Genomic DNA, 8,763 nt, shown 5'->3' with positions numbered 1-8,763 from the left:
TACAAATGGCTAGTCAACATCCCTGGAATTTCTGTATTAGTAGGTTTTGAATGGAGCCTGAAAATAGCATTTCTGACAATTCCCACTAGTCTGGGAACCTCACTTTGAGAACCACTGCTCTTGGGCATTGCTGTATCATTTGCACTGTTGAAGTTGGGCCACTGCCATGACTGGTGGAATTGGGGCCTGCGCCCAGCTACAAATAAAAGTTGGAGGTTTATTTCTGAGGCATCTCAACTTTCAGGGACATTTAAGCTGTTTCCTGATGGCGTAAAGCACCTCTCCATTTTGTTTCCTCTAGGATGATCTTAGATGAGAGGGTCTTATGTTGACTTTTCTTACCTAAAACTTTTACATTTCAGATGTTCTTTTAAAAACTCTCTTACGATCTCCATTTCAGCTGATTTAATCATAGGTGAGAGTCCTTTAACAGACAAAGCTTTAGCTCAGTGGTTCTCAAACTTTAGCAGGCATCAGACTCACTTGGGGGATTTACTGAAACTTAGATTGCTGGACTCCATCCCCAGAGTTTCTGATTCAGTGAGTTAAGGATGGAGCCCATACTTCCTAACAAGTTTCCAGTTCATACTGATGCTGCTGAGCCATGGCCCACATTTTGAGAACCACTAGTCTAATACACAGTAAGTCTGAAAAGGAGCTAATATAATAAACTAGCACCCCTGGGGACCATCAGAATGCCTGGGCCATTTACATGAACTCCAAGTAAGGTTTAAAATCTCTGATGTGTCTGTCATGTGGCAGAGGGTGGAGTAAGGGGAAAAAGAAGAAGAAACCAAACTGGCATCATTTCTACAGATGTCTTCCCATGTTGCTGAGGAAATGAAGCCAGCACACATGGAGAAATGGAGTCCAAGAGGCATTGTCTGATTGACAGCAGAGGATCAAAAATCTCAAGTTGTGGAGGTTTTCATGCAGAAGTTTTGCACTAGAGGAAGGGAGGATTTGGAAATGTGGAGAACTTTGGGGACAGACAAATAGGTGGAAGGAAATAGTGTGAATGTCTTTAAGGTAAAAATAAGCATTACCTGGGTAAGAAAAAGTAAATGGGTACCCCTCATAGAGCAGATACAGCTACCACTTACTTAATTCTTTCTGGCTCAGCCCTGGGTTTTATATCTTCTTCTCTAATGCTTACAGTAACAGTAGGAAGTAGAAATTATCATCTCCATTTCTAAAGAAGTAAAAATAAGGCTCAGAAAGATGAGTAACTCGACCAATGTTACTCAGAGAATGAGTGTAGAATCAGAGATGGATTCTACCCCATCTCTACTCCATTCTACCCCATTCTACCCCATCTGTCTACCCCAAGCCCCTTGCTGTGACTCTCATAAGGTAGTAGAATAGAAGCAAGGGGGCTGTGAAGAAAGTTTGCAGCCTGATATAAAAACTGTCAATTTCAGGCCAAGAAGTGTGAACTGTAACCTATGTGATCATGGCCTCTTGAGCAACACACATGGTAGGTCTGAGCTACATAATCTTGATCTGTTGGGTGCAGACTAATTAGAGAAGTGAAGAGAGAAGTCCTTTCTGGCTACAGAAAGTCTCCTTGTTCTTCCCCCTTTCCTGCCTCTCCTTTGCTCACTAAACCCTGTACTTCACTCTCCCACTGTCAGTTTGTGCCTCTTTCTGTCTCACTGCTCCTCCCTCTTTCCTCTATCTTTCTTGCGTGGTGTCCTGTTAATCCTGATCCCAGCTCCCAGCCCCACTACCTTAGGCAATATCCAACCTTATGGGACACCCATCCCTCAGTCCCACCCTGCACCCAGAATTAGTAGGTTCTGAAGGTCACAAAGTAGAGCAGAGACACTGGCTTTCCTGAAAAGGCCATTCGAGACCCTGCCTGTCTGCTCTTAGAGCCCGCTCTGCCTCCACCCAGAGAGCACATGTGTACACACCATGGCAGGGCCCAGCCCTCTCCCAGCTTCTCCAACTTTTAGGTCTTATCCTTTCTGAGTTTAGCATCTCTATGGGAAAAATGCTTTAGGAGTTCATTTAATCTGGAGAATAGGCAATGATTTCTGTCTCTGAGTGGTGGAGAACATTTCAGGGCATAGGCAGACTGCCAGGCTAGAGCATTCAGAGATGGTTGCAAAGCCCCTTTGCCTGTAAGCATGACTCATGGTCATGAGACATTCTCATACTGTGACAGAAACTGGAACTTCCTACCAAGATAATTTTATTGATATTAACAAAGGGAAGGGTATCAATTCCAAAAACCCTCGTTGTACTGCATTAAATTACGTAGGGAGTTTCTCCCCCTGCCTCCCCCGGCATTGTCTCTGCTGCGGTGCATTGACACATTCATTTTTTCCTTCTCTGAGTGGCACAGTAGCACCCATCAGGACTGTGTTTGCATTAGTAGGGCTCCTCGCTGGCATGGAGGCCCTGGTTTTCCACTGGAGCCCATCAGCATGGACTTTGCCATTAGCGCTCTAGCACCTGTGCCTCCAACTGACAAGTTCACCACCTTGTGGAAAGAGCAGCAGCCCGGGCGTCAGGAGATGAAGGTGGTGGGTAGGATGCTTGTTTTATGGTTCAAGTGAGAATTGCAGGACATGATCTAAGTTCTCTTCCCACATCAACATCCAAAGTTCTCTGATGTTTCTGACCTTACCCAGTGAGCACGAAATTCTGTTTATCCATTAGCACAGCCCAGCCAAATGACCCATCAACACAGACTCAGTTCTCAGAGAGCTGTGGGAACACAGCTGAACTGCACAGGGCTGGTTCTGAGGACCTGTGATCCCTAATGGAGACCATACCTGGTGACCAGACCGGGTGAGTGACAATGCCAACCCTGGGAGGTGTGGAGTAGAGTGCCCTGTCCAGGAAGCTATGTTCATAAAAGCCATGAAGTCCTGGGGTCTGACCCCTTTGGTTCCACACAGTGTTGACTTGCAGAGACTGAGGGGCCAGCATGTCGGCTTTGTCCCTGTCTTGGTGCAAAACAACCAAGGAGGTAGGTTGTGCTGAGAGACATGGGCACTCAGCCCCCATTTCCTCATGTTCCAATCCCTATCTCACCTCGCCACAAACCATACTGTTCCCTTGAAAGCCCCTGGTTTCTGACCTATTCCTCAATATCATGGGGGGAGCAAAGTGTGCCCAGGAGGGTCAGGACAGCAAGAAAAGGCCTCAAGAGTCAGGATCGCCTCCACCCCAAGGGCTTTGCAACTTAGGTTTGGACAATGTCTCCTCCTAGTTTCAGTTCTTCCTTTGCTTTGGCAATGTAGCATTTTTCTTAAACCAGTGTTACCCACCATTTGCAGAAGCTTGTACCTCTTTATTATACAGTGTATGGGTTTTTTTGTTCTTGTGCATCTCAGAATGTCCCCAGGAAGTCTGTGGTCTACTACTGATGTCAGCCCATTTCCCAGAACCTTCTCAAGATATGAAAGCAAGACTATTTATTGTAAATTTACCTGTGTATGCAGCAACACTACTTCCTGTGGCTGCAACAGCCATTTCCTGTCTCACCTCCTCCATCTGTTGTCTTAGCCTTCACATACAGTGTGGTTTCCACACAGGACAGAGTTAGAATTGGGGCCCCTGTCCCCTCCCTGCACATGGGATGTGCCCTGGAAGACTGGAAGGCCAGACTGAGATGAGGAGGAGTCTCTCCATGGAAATCTTGGGGAATTGTGCTCAGGCCCCTCTGTAGACCCTCCTCAGGCTGGTGCTGACCCAAGGGTGACAGGAGAGTTTTTCTCTGAGTCTGCGGACCCACACATGGCCTCATTCAGACAGACACAACAGTGACCATTTCTGACTTCCTCAGGAGTAGGCAAGATGACCACTTAGTTGAAGCATATGCCTCTGCCCTAACCTGCCATGCAGGAATCTGACAACTGAGTTCTGAAAGCCTAAACTGCTGACAGTTTTAGTTTTAGATTTACTGCCTATTTGGAAGCAATGATAACCTACATTCTTTCTTATTTTATTTTATTTTTTTGTTTCAGGATATATGTGCAGGACATGCAGGTTTGTTACATAGGTAAATGTGTGCCATGGTGGTTTGCTGCACCTATCAACCCATCACCTAGGTATTAAGCCCAACATGCATTAGCTATTTATCCTGGTGTTCTCTCTCCCACTGCCCCACCAACAGTCCCTAGTGTGTGTTGTTCCCCTCCCTGTGTCCATGTGTTCTCATTGTTCAGCTCCCATTTATAAGTGTGGACATGCGGTGTTTGGTTTTCTGTTCCTGTGTTAGTTTGATGATGATAATGGCCTCCAGCTCCAACCCTGTGCCTGCAAAGGACATGAACTTGTTCCTTGTTATGGCTGCATAGTATTCCATGGCGTATATGGCCACATTTTCTTTATCCAGTCTACCACTGATGGACACTTGGGTTGATTCCAAGTCTTTGCTATTGTAAATAGTGCTGCAATAAACATATGTGTGCAAGTGTCTGTACGGTAGAATGATTTATATGCCTCTGGGTATATACCAAGTAATGAGATTTCAGGGTTGGATGGTAGTTCTTCTTTTAGAAATTATCTGAATTTTGATTTGTGTAAATTTACAATCTACATGCAATACTAACTAAATCAGATAGCTTTTATAGTTTCACATGTGTACATAGGTTCTCTCCCAGTCCCTTCCGTACCCACTAGTTATTGAACTTTCTAAACTGGCATTGAAACAATGTCTCTGGCATACAACAATGTTTCGTTGCACCAATTTTATAAACTTAGGCAGTGCGTGTTATTTTTCTGAAGCAAACCAAAAGTAAATTTCTCAAGGTTCTTGCTGCCTTGTTTAGCAGCATTTTATTGAGGATCTTTTATACATTTGTACTAGATAAAAATAAACCAGATTGCCAATTCTTTTTTAAAATCTTAAACCATGTACCAAGTTTTTGATCCAAATTGTGTAAGATAAGTTAAACTTAAATTGCATTCTATTAACCAATATGAGTGTATTTCTGTAAGCATAGTTATATCGAAACAAAGTTTTAAAAAGCAAAAAAAAAAAAAAAAAAAAAAAAAAATTCCTCCGTACAGACCTATTTACCCTGTGGAAAAGATAGGTTTTTTTGTGTGTGTAAAGGCTATGTAATAAATTTTATTTACTCAATTTTTCATGTGTTATTCTGCTAGGGAAAATAATTTTTCTGTGTAAAGTGTATGTAACAATTCATTTACTTAATAATTTTTTTGTGTTTACTCTGCTGGGCTCTGCAAATCACATGTCCACAAGATAGTCATGAATCTCTGACCTCAGGCAAACTCTCCGTCTAATGAAAAGAATGTTTGGAATTAATACAAGACCTATCACCAGTGATTCTTTATTGGAGCTCATGAGTCATCATGGGGACCCAGGGACTGGCCCACAAGGAGCTGGAGACCAGCCTAAGAGAAAATAATAAATCCTTAGGTGGGGCACAAGGAACACCTTAATATCATTCATTGCACAAATAAAGGAGAGGAGAACATGGGCTCAAGGCGTGGACTAGAACAGACTGAATTTAGGTTTTGGGCAAGGTTGCTAACGGTGGGCACGGTTGGTAAATGTGTCCCATCAACTGCTCATGTGAGGTGTTTAGAGTGAAATCTGCCAGTCAAGTTGCTGAAAGATTACTGGACGTTTGGAAAATAGCTATTTCTTCAGCATGTCTTTGAATTATTTTTTATATTATTTAATCATTTAAATAATTTTATTGTCCTTTTCACATCCCATTTGATCTTCGTGAAATGACACAGTGCAAAACTGGGCAAATGCTAAACACATGAGCAAAAATGGAGAAATGCCACTGGAAGATCTGAAAACTGAATTCACAGAGGCCTACACACATCCTTAAAATCATACCGTTAGGTGAGGCTGTACTGCACGATTTTCCCATTCGATAGCTCGCTACTCAACCCTCCACCCTGTATGTCAAGACTGGCTGGGAAGGATAATGTGTTTGCGAGGTCTCCTTGGGGAGAGGGCGGGAGAGATGGTCTCTGCTGCCTGGAGATTCAACCCTGAGCTGCTCATGTGCATGCACTTTCTCAAGCCCGTTTCTCTCTCCATCATACTCACATCACCTCCCATGTCCATGCTTCAGGTGTTAGTGAATAGTTTCATGTGTGCTAAACCACAGGTTTTACAGAGTCTTGATTAATAAAACCCTAAATCCCAAGAGTTTGAAATGTAAGCACTGGAGTAGATTCCTGGAGGAGATGCTTCTGAGGGTGAAGGGGGCAGATTAAAAAATTTGCTCTCAAAAACTGCATGGAAGTTTTTATGTGGTCCCAATCCTGCAGATGACCTACAGTGAGATCAAAAGTCAGAATTCCAAACTAGTAAAATGGGAAGGTACATTAGCTCACCTCACGTCACTCTCCTGCATGAACTCTAACTTCTGTTTTACTCATGGTTGAAATCATCAAGCTTTATGGCAAAGTTATCAAGCTTTCTAAGTTCCGTTTTCAAACACTAGTCTTCTCTTGCTGTCATTACGCACTTTCATCTTTGGATATCTTATTTAGATTTCCCTTCATGGTGAAGAAATTTCTGAAACATGTACCCATTTGTCTGTTTTCTGCTTTGCATATCAACAGATAGCAAATTTCTTCAGGTCTGTGTAACTGCCAAGCAGCTTTTTTTTCTGAAGCCTTTATTTAGTTCATTCACTATTTTCTATGTACTGTATAATAATATATAATTATTTTACAAACTCCCTTCATATTCTTTGCTACACTCCACTGAACACTCCAAGTTGCCAATATTTCCTATAGTCTAGTCTCTGGAATCGATCTATGTTTCTGTTAAACTTACAGAGAGTTGGGAATATTATTTCCTGTTGGATCCAGGGCTTCTGTTAAGAAAGCGTGAGCTAAAGGGGCTTTTTTGGGGACAGGTTTTTTTGCGCCATCCGTTCTTATTGATTTTGGCTCAACTAAAAGCTCCAGGTTATTTTCCATGGAAATTATCCTATTTGGAATGCCTCCAGTCTATTCTTCTAAGAATTATTGTTGGAAAAACTACCACTTAAGAATTTTCAAGATAATTATCCAGCTGGTTTTAGTGCAAGGGTTTAGCTTGTCAATCTTGTTTTGTGTTATCTCCTTAGTATACCTCATTGCAAATATCATTTAGAATGGGAATGGATTTTTTATTAAGAACATACTGGCTTCATAACTTACTGTATGGCTTTAACACATCCTGTGATGCTCAGTTTTTGAATATTTTAAAAGCAGATTTTAATATCTGTTTAGACGATATCAGAGGGATGTTAGAGGGCATGCTAAAACAATAGAGATAAGAGAACTTTAAAGATGATAGATTGCTTCATAGAGAGAATTCAGAAGAGGATAAAGATGACACTGTTGATAATTATTATCGTCACATTTGCAGCATGCCAATATATGAATTCCAAACCCCAGAGATGCAATTTAAATTCAAAAAAATTGTAACATACAGTTTTTTTTTCTTTTTCTTTTCTTTTCTTTTTTTTTTTTTTTTTTTTTTGAGACGGAGTCTCACTCTGTTGCCCAGGCTGGAGTGCAGTGGCACAATCTCAGCTCACTGTAAGCTCTGCCTCCGGGTTCACGCCATTCTCCTGCCTCAGCCTCCCGAGTAGCTGGGACTACAGGCACCCATCACCACGCCCGACTGATTTTTTGTATTTTTAGTAGAGACAGGGTTTCACCATGTTAGCCAGGATGATCTCGATCTCCTGACCTCGTGTTCCCCCTACCTCAGCTTCCCAAAGTGCTGGGATTACAGATGTGCGCCACTGCGCCTGGCCCATATACAGATATTTTTAGGGAAAAGAGAAGACCCCCTGTTCAGGGATTAGGACATTGTGGAATCTGTCCAGGGGCTTTGTCGTGAGAACCCCCACCTGTTAGCCTATAACCTGAAACAGCCCCTGAGAGAATTGTCTAGAATGTCCCATTCATCTTTCATTGTCTTTTCTGTGCTTTTATTCATGATGTTGGTGTCTTGTCTCCCAAACCCAAAGGCCCAGAGCTCACAAGCTCTCTTTAGGTATCTTGGTTCCCAAAGGGAAAGGAGATGGTAGCAGAGTTGGTGTCATCTCAGTCACCTGAGGCAGCTTTTCTATAAATGAGGTGGCTCTGGAAGGAGGAGGGAGCCTGGCTCTGAGGGTCTGAGGCTTCAGTCAGAAAACCTGGATGTAGAGGATCTGATGGGATGTGGATGGACACTGGGCTGTGACAGAGCTGGCCCAGGTGACCATGTGTCCAGGAATGGGTCTTGGCTAGACTGTGGGGCAGCCCAGGGAGGAGGGACCATGCTCCAGACCAGCACTTCTTACCTTACACCGCCTGCCTTTGTCAGTGAGTATAAACTCATAAAGGAAACTGAGGCCATGGAGTCCGACATAAAAAGGGACCTCCAGAGCATGTTGTTTGCTGCGGCAGTCAGCGCAACAGCAGCCTTGCTTTCTCACAGACGGGAAACTGTCAGCCCTTCCCTCCCTGCCCTTCCCATTTGATCTCATCTCAACTCAGCGGTACAGTTCATCACGGTGCCCCTTCCATGTGTACAGTGCTGAGAACACTGTTGAGAAGAGACAAGCTCAGTGTCGTTGGAGGGATAAGACGATGCACAGGTCACAAATAATGGATAAAATAAGGCAGTCTTGCAACTAAGGACCCAAAATAAATGTGACAGAATCAAGGGCTGAGGGAGAGTAGTAGGAGGAATCCAGGCAGCGGGTTCCATATTGGGGGAGTGGGGAGGCGCGTAGGTAGGCGGTACACTGGGAATCTCACACTGATGCTCCC

The sequence above is a fragment of the Chlorocebus sabaeus genome, chromosome 21 (assembly GCF_047675955.1).
Source record: "Chlorocebus sabaeus isolate Y175 chromosome 21, mChlSab1.0.hap1, whole genome shotgun sequence".
In the NCBI taxonomy this organism is placed as follows: domain Eukaryota; kingdom Metazoa; phylum Chordata; class Mammalia; order Primates; family Cercopithecidae; genus Chlorocebus; species Chlorocebus sabaeus.
This window is presented reverse-complemented; position numbering follows the sequence as displayed.